The sequence below is a fragment of the Polistes dominula genome, unplaced genomic scaffold, assembly GCF_049000335.1.
Source record: "Polistes dominula isolate Pdom_NZ unplaced genomic scaffold, Pdom_raw_medaka contig_27, whole genome shotgun sequence".
NCBI lineage: Eukaryota > Metazoa > Arthropoda > Insecta > Hymenoptera > Vespidae > Polistes > Polistes dominula.
This window is the reverse complement of record NW_028300906.1, coordinates 3,002,796-3,019,702: the sequence shown is the minus strand read 5'-3', so window position 1 is coordinate 3,019,702 and position 16,907 is coordinate 3,002,796. Positions and strand designations below refer to the sequence as shown.

The 16,907-nt window shown below is 24.5% G+C and overlaps 1 protein-coding gene across 8 annotated transcripts in view; it reads right to left on the bottom strand.

Annotated features, from left to right (window-relative positions):
• Positions 1-16,907, bottom strand: part of Ntan1 (N-terminal amidohydrolase 1) — a 47,715-nt gene that overhangs the window by 20,732 nt on the left and 10,076 nt on the right. For all 8 annotated transcript variants that reach the window (XM_089179641.1, XM_089179643.1, XM_089179644.1 and 5 more), the window contains exon 3: positions 7,670-7,803. The gene's annotated coding sequence lies outside the window, so the exon portion shown is untranslated. The remainder of the gene's footprint in view (positions 1-7,669; positions 7,804-16,907) is intronic.

Below are 16,907 nucleotides of genomic sequence, written 5' to 3'. Positions count from 1 at the left end.
TAAGATAATTGTAGGATTTATTTATTATAAAAACAAAAATAACATGTGATTGATTTTCAAAAAAGTTCGATGAGTTTACGAAGAAATTAGTCAATGATCGAGGACTCGTTCATTTTTCAAAACAATTTCAATGAGTCTACGAAGAAATTAGTCAATGATCGAAGACTCGTTCATTTTTCAAAACAATTTCAATGAGTCTACGAAGAAATTAGTCAATGATCGGACAGCTTGCATTTTTCAAAAATTTCAATGAGTCTATGAAGAAATTAGTCAATGATCGAGGACTCGTTCATTTTTCAAAAAATTTCAATGAGTCTACGAAGAAATTAGTCAATGATCGGACAGCTTGCATTTTTCAAAAATTTCAATGAGTCTATGAAGAAATTGGTCAATGACCGAGGACTCGTTCATTTTTCAAAACAATTTCAATGAGTCTACGAAGAAATTAGTCAATGATCGGAGAGCTTGCATTTTTCTAAAAAATTCAATGAGTCTACGAAGAAATTCGTCAATGATCAATGAGCATTGACTGAACTTTTCTAAGACTCGTGCATTGACGAATTTCTTCGTAGCTCATTGATTCTCATAAATTGAAAACAATTTTGTTTGTACATTCGTGCATTGATTGAATTTTTCGTAGACTCCTGAATTGATGAAATTTTTGTTATTACACTTATGCATTGATTGAATTGTTCGTAGACTCGTGAATTGATTAAATTTTAGATATTACACTTATGCATTGATTGAATTTTTCGTAGACTCCGTGAATTGATTAAATTTTTGTTAGTACACTTATGCATTGATTGAATTTTTCGTAGACTCGTGAATTGATTAAATTTTTCTTATTACACTTATGCATTGATTGAATTGTTCTAAGACTCGTGAATTGATTAAATTTTTGTTATTACACTTATGCATTGATTGAATTTTTCGTAGACTCGTGAATTGATTAAATTTTTGTTATTACACTTATGCATTGATTGAATTTTTCTAAGACTCGTGAATTGATTAAATTTTTGTTATTACACTTATGCATTGATTGAATTGTTCGTAGACTCATAAATTGAAATAAGAAACAAAGAAGTTTTCACTTTAATAATATTAATAATAATATTTTTATATTTGTATCTTTTAAATGAATAAATGTATTAATCAAAATGTGAAATAAATACGGAAAATGAAATATCGACAAAGATTTTCAAAACGAATGATAATTACTAATATATATATATATATATATATGTATATATGTATATATATTATAATTATAATATATATATACAAAGAGGAACACCCACGTACACGCACACACACATATATATATATAGATAGGATTATAGGTGCGATACGAGTGTTTCACACACGTGCACGATGATTAATTGTTCGGCTTAATTAGATGCCTAATTACCACCAGATATGGATCTCAGATCGAGCAAGTAATCAGACCGCAGAATCACGAGAATGAAATATACATACATCGTGTATGATATCCTTGATGTTAAAGCCCCCTTAAGCGATTATGTTTCGAAGTATAATTATAGAGACACGAACGTACATTAAAATATCTTTAGTAGTAGTAAATAGTAATAGTAGTAGTAGTATTATAAGCATCCATCGTTCATTGATTAACATCTTCTTATCTTATCTTCATCTTTCAAGACATTTATATTTCTCATATTAAGAATATTTACATTTAACAAATTACGAATAACAAATTATGTTTGTAAATATATAATTTTCTTTTTATTTCCTCTCCTTCTCCTCCACCTCCTCCTCCTCCACCTCACCGATTATAAAACAAATTTCTGATAGAAATCGTTCGTTTTAAATTATTATTAAAAATTAATGGGGAGGGTGTTGGGGGTGGGAATGTAACAAAATAATTGTTCGTTTGTTTTCAGTAATTGATTGAAGATATCAATTTTTTTCTTTTCTTTTTTTTTGGGGGGGGGGGGGGAATTTGTATTAACCTTTTTTGGATGTATTATATTTGGACATGGGTGTCATAGTAGCCGGAATTATTTTATATTATATATTTTATATATATTTTTATTATATATATTTTTATTATATATGTATTATGTAAAATACATATTATGTAAAAATATATATATATATATATATATAATATAATTAAATAGTAATACATAATTAAATAAATTAAATTAATAAAATAAATTAAAAAGTAAATACATATTATGTAAATATATATATATATTTACATAATATGTATTTACTTTATATATATATATATATATATATATATATATATATATTTACATAATATAATTATATATTTATATAATATTATATATAAGGTTGTTTCTTGTGTAGTGGCTGAAAGCAGACATACAACCGAAAATAATTAAAAAATAAAATAAAAATTGTTGATATATGTTACAAACAAAATAAATAAATTAATTAATTAATAAATATTAATGTGTTAAAACAATTTTGTTTTCTAATTAACGAATGACAATATCTAATTAGTGCACACTCCACGATGTTTGTAATTAGATAGAAATGATATTGAATAAGTAAAAAAATAAAAAAAATAAAAAAAATAAAAGAAATAAAAACTACTAATCGTTATCGAATAGAAAAGAAAGAAGAGCGAGTGTTGAAACAATGATAATGATTAAAAAAGACAAATGTAGAAAAAGAAAAAAAAAAGAAAAGAAATATATACACGAGGGGAGGAAAGAAGAAAAAGGATTGTGCATGTAATAATCTAGTGCACAATCGTTTACTGTCAATTATGATTATGTTATTTGTGGAAAATTTCATGACTCCGACGTGTCGTGTCGCAGAAAACAAAAAAAAAAAAAAAAAAAACGAAAATAAAAAAGGAATGATAAATTATTGACCGATTGATCGAGCTATGTTTACAATGTTGGAATACGAGGAATTGAAGAAAAGAAGAAAACGTGTGAAGAAAATCGAACGATTCGTCGTCAGTTGTGTGAATGTGAGATAATACGGGGTCGACGTAATTATCGTTAAACACATACAAAAAAAACACGTATAAGTAATTAAACTTTGATATTTTATAATACATTTGTTATATATATATATATATATATATATATATATATATATATATATATATATATATATATATTTTTTTATAAAAATATTTTAATATAATTTTATATATTTATTATATTAATTATTTTATATATATTACATAATATAAAATATATATAATTAAATAATTAATATATAAATAATAATAAAATTAATATAATAATATATACTATATTAATTATTATATATATTAATATATAATATAATAATATATAATATAATATATTTATATATATATATATATTTAATAATGGTTGGTTATATATATATTATAAAAATTATATTTTAATATTATTTTATATATATTATATAATATAAAATATATATAATTTAATAATTAATATATAAATAATAATAAAATTAATATAATAATATATACTATATTAATTATTATATATATTAATATATAATATAATAATATATACTATATTAATTATTATATATATTAATATATAATATAATAATATATAACATAATATATTTATATATAATATAATATAATATATATATACATATTTAATAATGGTAGGTTTGAAGAAAAATATGTGTCGATAAAATTTCATTTACGTTTTTGGTATTTCCTTTGTCCGTTTTTTTTTTATTTTTGGGGTCCCTTTTTTTTCCCTCTACCGTAGAAATGTTCTTTTCTTTAACTTATTGAAAATTAACTGACGACGAAGGTCCCTGGTAAAAGGATATTACAAGAATTCATTGAACGGAAATACGAGTGTGCTCGATAAATGATTCACGAGACAGGACTATTCTTTGATACTCGATTTGACCATTCTTCTTCTTTTCTTATTTCTCTTCCTATATATATATATATATATATATTTATATGTAGGTGTGTATTTGTACCTTTTATTTGGGTCCTGTATATCTCCCTTAATACTATCTTTCTACGTGCGTGGGAGTTCTCTGTGTATTTGCTTTCGTATATTTCTTGTATTTCATTTTTTTCTTTTTTATTTTTCTGTTTGAACGAACGAATGAAAAGAAATAAAAGTTTATAAAAAAAAAAAAAAAATATAAAAGTAGTATGAAAGAATGAAAAAGGATAAACGAGACCAGGATTATAATAGATAAATGCATTATTGTCAATTGTTCTTTCATTTTACAGTAAAATCATCGTCAATAATAATCTTCTTGTCTTTTTACTTGTGTACGAATTTCTTTTTTTCTTTCTAATTAAATCATTCGTTATAATTATTAAACTACAATTATTATTCTTTTTCAATTTTATTTAACATTAGATATACCAGAGCAGTCATTTTGATTAGTTTTGACGCCATTTTAATTGAAAATGTCTACTTCTTCGTAACATTTGATTTTTGTAAATAATTTAATCGTTTTGTTAATTCAAAATGTTTATAAATCCATTTATCTAATAAAATTATTATTTGTTAAACATTTTTTTGTTATTTTTTACGAGTAAATGAAGACTGGAAGCCTCAAAAGGTATTTTTTTTGGTTTTATATACCAGTCATTTTGACTAGTGTGGTAGAAATAGGTATATTGAAAATGGTGGTATATCGAGTGTTAAATAAACTAATTGAACTTTTGTTGCTTTTCAATTATTATTAAATAGTATCGTATGAGACTTATGCAAAAAGGTACAATTTGAAATGAGTACACCCTGTATATATAACCGAGGTGAGAGCCCAGAAAGATCTTTCTTCTCTCGTTCAGGCAAGAAAGCAAGCTGTATAACGAAGGCGTCCTTCTACGAGTCACGTATTGCATGTCATAAATCGAACCTGATTGGCCAATAAAAGCGAACCGATCTCTTCCGATTGGGTACCTCTATCGCCCACGTGCTACCACTAATGAACACGTGACTTTTTCTAATTACTCACTGGCCAATCACCATTCGTGTTTTTTCTATTCTTCTTAAAAACGCGCCAATTTTTATGCTTTTTCATCTTTCTTATTCATTTATGCGTGTGTTTGTGTGTGTGTGTGTATGGTTGTTATAAATTGATTTAATTACATTCATATTTCTTCACAATTTTCTATTATATATAGTATAATTTTGTTCGCATAATATTTAATACTCGTATTTATTAATTTGTATTTTTTTTGCGATGAAAATTTCGTCGACATTTTTTGTTCATTGCAATAGGCAACATTTGTGATCACATATTTGATACTTCTTTATTATTAATGTTTAATAAACTTTTATTATTAATATTTATTAGTCTTTAATTATTTAAAAAGAAGTAGAAATATATATTATAAAAAATTATAATATATATAAATCGCAAATAATATAAATTTTTTTTTTAATATAATAAAATTTAATATAATAAAATTTATATTTAAAATATAATATATTTTTTTAATATATTAAAATTTTATATAATATAATATATATAACTATATAATTAAAATATATTTAATAATTTATATTTAATAACTTAAAACTTTAATTATAGTAAATATAATTTTATATATATATATATATATATATATTTCTTTTTATATAATTTATATATTAATTTATTTAATATAATTTATAATATTTAATTTTATCGTATATTTCTTGTATTTTTTTATTTAATATATATATATACACATATATATATATTAAAATTTAATAATAATAATAAATTATTCTATATTCCTACAAAAACATTTTAATTAGAGGTATTCAGCACTTTCAAAGAGTTACAAATTCAAATTTCGATTCTTAAGAAAGATAAGACTTCTATATGGTGTTTCTAACTTTCCAGCCAATTTTTTTTCTTATTTTTTTTTTGGATGGTGGGGGTGGGAAGGGAGGGTTCTTCGTGTGTTCTCCAAAACGATTCGAAGAAAATAATCTTATCGGTTACTCGAGAACCACACACACCTCCCCCCCCCCCACCGCCCATATATTTATTAACGATCGTTAAGATCGCCTTGAAATAAGAGAAAATAATGAGAGTATTCGAGCCTTTCTAACGGGTGGCATGAATTTTTATATAATACGCGAGTTTAGTATTTCCTTTCAAAGGGGAGAGAAAAAAAAAAGACCAAATGATGAATGAGAAAAAGATAAAAAATTATATGCGTAAATTAGAAAAAAAAATACAAAAACAACCCATAGATTCATATGGTGTCAAGATAACGATAAGATTTTATGATCCTGTTTAAATCCACCCCCCCCCCCACTTTCCTCTTCAGTCTTCTCGCATCCCCGTTTTATTCTTAATTGTAGCAATCTCAAATTATGATGATTTTTGGAAAAGATCTTTTTTTGTTTAAAAACTATAATTCTTTTTCTTCTTATTATTATTATTATTATTTTATTGTTGTTTAATATTTTATAATTTATAATTAATAATATAATTAATATAAAATACGTGAAAATTTGTTACATGTAATTAATAATATAAGTTGGTCAACGATGTTTTTATTGACTTTTATTTTTTTTTAATATTTATTTATTTTTATATTATTATTTTATATTTTACATTAATAATTATATTAATTATATATTATATATTATATTAATTGTATTAATATTTATTTATTTATTTATTTATTAATATATATTTATATTTATATTTATTAATATAAATAAATTTGTAAATTTATTTATCATATTAATATATAATATTTATATATAATATTAGTATATATAATTTAATTATTAAATATAATAATATAATATAATACAATAATAAATGTGTAATAAATATATTACACATTTATTAATATAAAATAATAAATAAATAATTTATTATAATATAATTATATTTAATAATTACAGATTTTTTTTTATTCTATATAAATATATAATTTAATTTGATTAATATAAATATTACATTATATAATTTACATTAATATTAACAAAGAAATATATGAGTCGCTAAATCACGCTAGTAATTTTTACCAAACGCATATATACGTTCATAGCACACAAAGGATTAATACCAACAAATGAATTTTGATCTTTCTAATAGGGGAGTTAGAAAACTTGAAGTCTCATCGTTTCTCAAGGATCAATTTCACTATTTAATACCAGCTAAGAAGTTCTGCTTTATTTTTTCTCTATTTCACCCTTTTACATATATCTCCCTATCCCTATCCCTACCCCTACATAAAACCCCACCCCTCGATACCAAGAACTATTAAATTTATAGCTTTTCCCTCGTCGAACCAAAAAAAAAAATAGACAGAGAGAGAGAGAGAGAGAGAGAGAGAGAGAGAGATGATAAACCGTATAATAAGCGTCGGCTAAGATAACGGGTGACCCATAAGTTTTACGACTACATGATAGATAAATAAATAAATAAATGGAAAGTTTTCATTTTTTTTTCTTTTTTTTTTTTTAAACTCGTTTCCAACGAATACGACATAATGGAAAAATCTGATTCTTATCGTTAAATGTTTTTTTTTCGTTTTTTTTTCCGACCACCATCTCCCCACCCCACCCCCACCCCCATCCCCCTATTTGTTCATAATTTCATTTAATGCATATATAAACCTGTGATGGATAATGATTAGAATTAATTGGGCACATATATGCGTTCACGATGTGAATCGGTTTAAACGAGTAATTATTATAATTATTATTATTAAAATTTGAAAACTTACCTTGCAGCTTATCGTAATTCTCTTCAATAAAATGGACACGTGCCTTCCGCCATTTCTAAAATATCTTTCACCACCCTCCTTCCTCCTCCTTCTCTTCCTCCTTTTCTTTTTTCTCCTTCTTTCTCCACCACCACCTGAAACAACAAATTTCAATTGCATTATTATCCGTTCTATTTAAAAAAAAAAATTAAAAATTAAAAAAAAAAAAAAAGAACCAATCAACGCAAACGAATAAAATAAATTATAATAAAATAAAATAAAATAAAATAAAATAAAATAAAATAAAATAAAATATAATAAAATACAATAATATAATATACAATAAAATAAAGTATAATAAAATAAAAAAAAGTAAAATAAACTAAAATATAATAAAAAAAAAAAAGTAAAATAAAATAAAGTAAAATAAAATAAAAAATATATCACGTCAGCAGATCACACGTGTTAGAAGTGAAACCTTCGAAAAACTAAGTTTCGAGAGAAAGAGACGACTGCAGAATATCAGGAGTAGGATAATTGTAGGGTTTATTTGTTATAATATTATTATTATATTATTGTTATTACATTCAACAATTATTATACGTTTTATTGAAAACATATATAAATAGATAACATATTACACAGCAAGCAAGTTCCCAAATCAAAGAAATGAGACAAGTTGCTTCTGGTAACTTAAAAATGCATGGTAGCAAAACACTTCTTTTAGTCTAGTAAACACCTCTATAGTAAGGTTTTTTCTGAAAAGTAGTGAGGTTTTTTCCGATAATTCCGTAGGGTCTTTCCGATAATTCCGTAGGGTCTTTCCGATACGTAGTGAGGTTTTTTCCGAAAAGTAGTGAGGTTTTTTCCGAAATGTAGTGAGGTTTTTTCCGATAATTCCGTAGGGTCTTTCCGATAAGTCCGTAGGGTCTTTCCGATAATTCCGTAGGGTCTTTCCAATAAGTCCGTAGGGTCTTTCCGATAAGTCCGTAGGGTCTTTCCGATACGTAGTGAGGTTTTTTCCGAAAAGTAGTGAGGTTTTTTCCGATAATTCCGTAGGGTCTTTCCGATAAGTCCGTAGGGTCTTTCCGATAAGTCCGTAGGGTCTTTCCGATAAGTCCGTAGGGTCTTTCCGATAAGTCCGTAGGGTCTTTCCGATAATTCTGTAGGGTCTTTCCGATAAGTCCGTAGGGTCTTTCCGATACGTAGTGAGGTTTTTTCCGAAAAGTAGTGAGGTTTTTTCCGAAAAGTAGTGAGGTTTTTTCCTAAATGTAGTGAGGTTTTTTCCGATAATTCCGTAGGGTCTTTCCGATAAGTCCGTAGGGTCTTTCCGATAAGTCCGTATAGCTATATTCCGTCTCATTCCCTCGCAGTCTAAATCCTATGTTTGTCTCTTTTTCTCCCATTATGTTGTATGGCAGCCGTTTCATAGCTTCGTTACATAGCTCCGTTACATAGCTCCGTTTCCGTTTATTTACTTTTCAGATCACTCCCATTCTAAAGAAGTTTTCACTTTAATAAAATAAAATAAAATAAAATAAAATAAAATAATCTCTTATTAATTTGACTTGACAAATTTTTCGTACACCTTGTATAAAAATGCAAGTAAGAAGCAGATGGTATTGTAGAATAAAAATGAAAAAAAAAAAAAAAAGAAAAAACAATAATCATATAAATTGCAAAAGGGAGAATAAAATTAGAATAATCTTGGAGAATGTTATTTATTATTTCCCTTATTGTAAATATCTCATTTAAATATATTTATTTATTTATATTTGATTTAATTAAAAACAATCAAAATGGAAATCGTATTATATTTATTTTCGAACGGAAATCGCGTAACCTTTTTAAATCCGTCGTCGTGGGGTTCAAACAAATCACCATATTCATTTCCTCTCTTTTATTTTATTGTTTTTTTTTTTTAATTTTATAGTTGAAGTATTTATAGAGGAAATATAACAGCAAGCAAGCAAACGAGTTAGCAACAGCTGTTGGTTGATGGTTGTTGTTGATACTAAAACGATATCATTTTATTTCCAATAATATTTTAACATATTATATTTGTGCCCATAATTATAAAAGTGATCTAAGTCATGTAGATCTTGTTTCGAGATATTTCAAGATTTATACTTTAACACTATATGAATTCTATGTAATATTGAAAAAACAAACAAACATTATCTAACGATTCATTCATTTTTGACAATATCGTTTTCAAATTACATTGAATTTATTTAGTTTATAATAATGTAGTGGGTAATAACTGATAAACTCATTTTTTTAATTTTGACTAAGACTACTTTCATAATTATGGACACATATATATATTTATATTTATAATATTTTTTATTTATTATTCTAAATGTGGGTATAACTAATAATCGACTATTTAAATAGTTCTTATATTTATCTATCTATATACAGTAGCTGTTGATGGTTGTTGATACTAAAACGATATCATTTTATTTCTATAATATTATGATATATTATATTTATATTTATATTTATAATATTTTGTGTATTTATTATTTTAATTGTGGCTATAACTAATAATTCAATATTTAAGCAGTTCTTATATCTATATATCTATCTATAGCAGCTATTTGTTGATGGTTATTGATACTAAAACGATATCATTCTATTTCTATAATATTTTGATATATTATATTTATATTTATATTTATAATATTTTGTGTATTTATTATTTTAAGTGTGGCTATAACTAATAATCCAATATTTAAGCAGTTCTTATATCTATATATCTATCTATAGCAGCTATTTGTTGATGGTTATTGATACTAAAACGATATCATTTTATTTCCATAATATTTTGTCATATTATATTTATAATATTTTTTTATTTACTATTCTAAATGTGGGTATAACTAATAATCGAATATTTAAATAGTTCTTATATCTATCTATCTATCTATTTATCTATCTATCTATCTATCTATCTATCTATCTATCTATCTATCTATCTATCTATCTATCTATCTATCTATCTATCTATCTATCTATCTATCTATCTATCTATCTATCTATCTATCTATCTATCTATCATTGATTACGTAACCAAGTTTTGCATCACATTATCATGACTTTGATTACTATACTTAATGACATGTTAAATTATGCGTAGTATTTAAAAAAAAAAAAAAATTGTTTTTTTATTTTTTTATTGTACTCCAATATTTTTACTAAATTTCTTATTTCTTTTTTCTCATTTCTCGTATTTCATTTCGACGATAATTAATGATTTTTCACAGCTTGACAAAGATAACAAAAAAAATAAAAAAGAAAACAAAAAAAGTGGGTCAGTCAGATCGTCGATCATATTCAAAAACATGTTATTGCGATCGACGTTAACTATACTTATTTTTTTTGTTCTTTTTCTTTTTTATATATCGAATCTTATAAATCATAGTTTTAATCATCATTAATTAACGAACATAACCTATAAAAAGAATACTATTAATACTTCGTATTTTACTTTATATTATCGTATCCTATTTGTGCCCATAATTATGAAAGTGGTCTAATGTAAGTCAAAATGACAAAAAAAAAAAAAAATGAGTTTATTAGTTATTAGGCACCACATTATTTTAAACTAAATAAATTCAATGTAATTGAATGAAAACGATATTGTAATGTTTGTTTTTTTTTTTTTTTTTTCAATATTACATAGAATTCATATAGTGTTCAAATAAAAATCTTGAAATATCTCGAAACAAGAGATACATGACTTAGACGGACTACTTCCATAATTATGGGCACATTTATCTTCATAATATAAACATAATAAAAAATAAAAAGAAATAAAAAGAAATAAAAAAAAACAAAAATATTTTTCACATTTCTTACAAAATACTTTAATTCATCTTGTTGACATATCTGTAAAATTAAATAATGAAAAATAATTCGTTTTTTTTTTAAATTACCACAATTCTACAGAAATTTTCACTTTCAAAAAAACAAACCATAGAAAAAATCTTGTCCAGAACCCCCTCTCCACAACTTCTGAACAACCTTCGTTTTTTTCAAATCACTTAAATTCTAAAGAAATTTTCACTTTCAAAAAAAAAACCATAGAAAAAATCTTGCCTAAAACTCCCTCTCCACAACTCCTGAACAACCCTTTTCCTATTTATTTTATTTGATGTTATTTTTATTCTTATTATTATTATTATTATTATTATTATTCTCGTGACACGGAATCTACCGGGTGATCGTATGCAAAATAGAAAGAGCAGAAAGAGAAAGATAGATATAAATGCAACAGCAAGAGCAACAGCAGCAAGAAGAGAAATCAACGAACGGCAGCAACTGCAGCAGCAACTGCAGCAGCAGCAGCAGCAGCAGCAGCAAACTAAATTTGCATACAGTGGCCGGTTCAAAGCTTCTCCTCTTCTACATATTTATGGGGTACGACATCCTTCGATTGTTTTTACGCGTCCTCGTACCTACGACATTACCTCTCTTCTCTCCTCTCGCAATGATTTACCTTAGTATTATTTCTTTTTTTCTTTTTCTTTTTCTATTTTTTTTTTTTATCGATAAGTTTTTTCTAATTTTTCTATGACTTATAATTAAGGACAAACCAATGAAGCATATTTTATACGCGTAATATTAACACTAGATATATCAGACTAGTCATTTTGACTGATTTTGACGCCATTTTCATAGAAAATTTCTACTTCATGTAACATTTGATGATTTTTGTAAATAATTAAGCGTTTTGTTTTTTCAAAATGTCTATTAATTCATTTATTTATTAAAATTATTATTGATAAAGATTTTTTGTTATTTGTTATTTTTATTTTTTAACACATTCGCGACCGCCATATTTTTTCCGATTCTTATACTAAGTAACGGCAAAAATAATGAAATTTTGAAAAAAAAAAAACAATTTTTACATATATTCTATATATATATATATATATATAAAATAAATAAATAAATAAATAAATAAATAAATAAATAAATAAATATATATTATTAATACTAAATAATAAAGTAATAAATAAAAATTATTAATTAACTAAATAATAATATTATTATATATATATATATATATATATATATATATATATATATATATATATATATTATATTTTATTTATATATATATATAAAAATATAATATAGTAATAATATTAATAACATATAATAAATATTATTATATAATTATTAATTTAATTAATTAAAGTTAATATATATATATATATATATATATATATATATTATTATTTAGTTAATTATTAATTTTTATTTATTATTTTATTATTTAATATTAATAATATATATTTTATATAATATATATAATATATTAAAAATAAAATATAATAATAATATTAATAATATATAATATTAATAATAAATAATAAATATTATAATATAATTAATGTAGGGGGGCCTTCGGGGTAAACACCCTAAAGGGGTATACCTAAGAAATAAATAAACTTCTATTATAATATAATTATTAATTTAATTATAATTAAAGTTAATATATATATATATAATTAATATTATATATTAACATTATTGATATCTAATTAGTTGAAATGTAATAAAATTCATTAGAAATAATGATGTTGTTCTAACTAAAAACTAATAAACATGTAATCGTGAAAATTTCTGATCATAGTTAGACACCCTATATATATAGGTAGAAAATGTCCATGTGTATCTAGTGTGTCTATACTTTGGTATTAGTGATATATATATGTGTATTTATGTATGTATTTACTTGCATAGTGCATTGGAGATTTATGCATTAGGAAGCATTGTTGCCCGAGAACGGTGCATCGTTGCATAACGTTGCTGTTCTACTCTATGCACCCCACTACCACTGACTGAGTGAGTAAACGATAATCAAGTGTCTATTTCTAATGTCGAGTTTTATTATTAGATTTATCAAACATTAAATAATGAATTAATCGACAAAATGAACAATTAGAAGAAATTAAAAAGAAATAATATATTTTATTATCTTTGTCTCGTTTAGGATTCTTTTCTTTTTATTTAATTAAAAAAAAAAAAAGAAAAAAATATAAATATAATAAAAGAATTATTAAAATTAGATATATACCACCACCAGTCAAAATGATTGGTGTATAAAGAAAAAGAAAAAGAAAAAAAAATTGCTTTTTGAGCTTTGCTTCCAGTCTTTATGTACTCTTAAAAAATAACAAAAAAAAAAAAAAAAAATGTTTAACAATAATAATTTTAACACATTCGCGATCACTAATGTTAATTCACGTCTTTTCATCAAGTTCTATTACTGGTTGTCGCTGACTTGATTAACGTCATTTTGTATTTTAAAAATTTAATAAAAAAAATTAATTTCTATATTATATATTATATATAAATTTATATTATTTTATAATTATTATTATTATTTTTTTTTTAATTACTTTATTAGTATTTTATATATATATATATATATATATATATATATATATATATATATATATGTATAATTATAACATTATATTATATTATATATAATAAATATAATAAAATTTATTTATATTATATATTTACATTATATGTATATATATTAAATATATATTATATATTATATATAACCATAACTATATTAATATAATATATAACATAACTAACCATATATATAACCATAATATATATAATATTTTATAATAAAATTATAAAAAATTAAAAAAAATATATATATAATATATAATATTATAATAAATATATATATATATTTATAATAATAATATAAAAATGTAAATATATATATATATATATATTATGGGATTAGAATAAAATGGAACACATTGTACATTTTGTTGTAACTATATATCCTATCCTTTTCTAATCTCAATTAACGCGAACGTTTTTCCTTGCCAATTTTCTTTCTACCTCATCGACCTTTTACCTTAGCTTATTCCAGACAATTTCGACATTCTCTGTTTGCTTCTTATCTGTGAATGTTTGTGTACGTGTGAGCTTGTGTGTGTGTGTATGTGTATGTGGAGATAGGAAGGGAGGGAAAGGGGGGAATATATTTATGTTTATAGGTATGAACTTACGACAACTTTCTAAATTATCTGGTTCGGCCAATTTGCTTTGGCAATTTCTCGAGACAATGCATTCCACCAATCGTTTCTTCCTATTTGTTGATATTTAAATGTGAAATAGTATTATTATTATTATTATTATTATTGTTTATTATTATGAAAGCTTGTAGGACGTATCCTCCGTGTGATTTTATTATTTGATTTTATTATTGAATTAAATTTCAATGCAAATTGAGATGCAACAAACAAAACAACATTGAAATTAAATGGGGTTTTGTAATGGTGTTTTTTTTTGTTTTTTGATAATGTATATATATATATATATGTATAACATCTAATCTTGTAATATTATATTTTTTAACAGTAGATGATTTTATTTATGGCAATTTGTAGATCGTGACGATTTGTGCGAGAACGTAGGACGATTAAATTAGCAATGCGATGCACGGTGATTTTACACTCGAGTGAGAAACTAAGAGGATTCATTTAAAACGAGGGATGAAACGATAACGATAAAAAGAAAGAAAGAAAAAAAAAGGGTAGTAAAAAAGAAAAATATATTAGGTTATTAACTATGAAATGTCTGATTACTCCAGATTATTTTCATCTCGAAATCAGACATTTCATATTTAATAATCTAATATTATGATTTATTTTCTTATTTTTCTTTCCTCTTATATTCTTTACAAGAAAAAAAAAAAAAAAATAAACAAGAAAAGAAAGTAGAAGAAGAAGATAAAGAGAAAGATAGAAGTAAGATAAGAATGAAAATGATAGTAAAACGAATAGAACAAGAGAGAGAAAGAGAGAGAGAGAAAGAAAGAGGAAGATAGAAACCCGGAAGGTCTCATCTTCTTCGAATTCAAAGGTCCACCACCACCACCACCACCACCACCACCACCAACCATCACCATCACCATAACCACCACCACAACCACCAACTGGTCCCATCTCTCTTTCTCTTTCTCTTTCTCCCTTACTAGTTCTATCTATCCTCTATCTTTCTCTTTCTCTCCCATTGCATAACGATATCATCCCGTTCGTAGCATCCGCATCCTAACTTAACATAAGACATAAGGAAAGAAAGAAAGAAAGAGAGACGGGGGAAAAAAATATACAAAGAAAAAAAGCAAACAACAAACAAACAAGTAAGAAAGAGAAAGAGATAGGTGGACAAAGTATATTGGTCAAATGTTAAAGTTGAGAATCACTGTTCGGTGTACCGGTTGTTCCACTCATGGAATGCGGTGGTGGTTTAACTTGTGTGCGTGCATCGACTTTTTCTACTTCTGTGCTATATGCTTTGTATATTTATATATATATATATATATATGTGTCTGTATTCCCCATATAAAGTTCTATAAGACAGAAAAGAGAGAGAGAGAGAGAGAGAAAGAGAGAAAGTATACATGTATGTATGAGTATATGTGTGTATAAGAGAAGAAGAAAGAGTTAGGTGTATACATATGTATGTATGTATGTGTGTGTGTATGTGTACAAGAGAGAAAGAAAATCGTATCCATACTACATATATATGTATATATATTTATGAATGTATATGTACTTATATGTGTGTAATAGGTGTATATGAATGTGTATGCATGTACATCGTTTCTCGTTGCAGCAGTAACAACACAACACAAAGACTAACTCGAAACGTGCAGCGCAACTGCAGCACACGACCAACTTTAAAAGGATCTTCCGAGAAGAGACGAATCTTTTATTTATATAATTTATATTTTTTATTATTATTATTATTATTATTTTAAATATCTTAATATATATATAAATTATGTGTCACGTTGTTTGTCCGCAATGGATTTCTAAACTATTGAACCGATTTTAATCAAATTTTGCACACTATGTGCAATTTCATCCAACTTGAAAGATACGATAATTGATATCTCAATTTATAATCAAATTATTTGTTTATTAACAAAGAGCCATGATTATCTCTATTGTTAGTTTGATAAGATTCTAACAGATGGAGGTATAAGGTAATTCGTTGACTTAAAGATGTGTGTATCGGACTGATTGTGAGCCACAGCAACGCATGGCGGGGCACCCCCCTCTCTAGTATATATATATATATAATTAATATTGTATTGGGTTGTTCGAAAAGTAATTTCATTTTTTCTTTTTTGTGAAAATGAAGACAATGTTCGTTTCGAAGTTAAACTTACAATTAGGCTTTAAAAGTGAACATAAACATT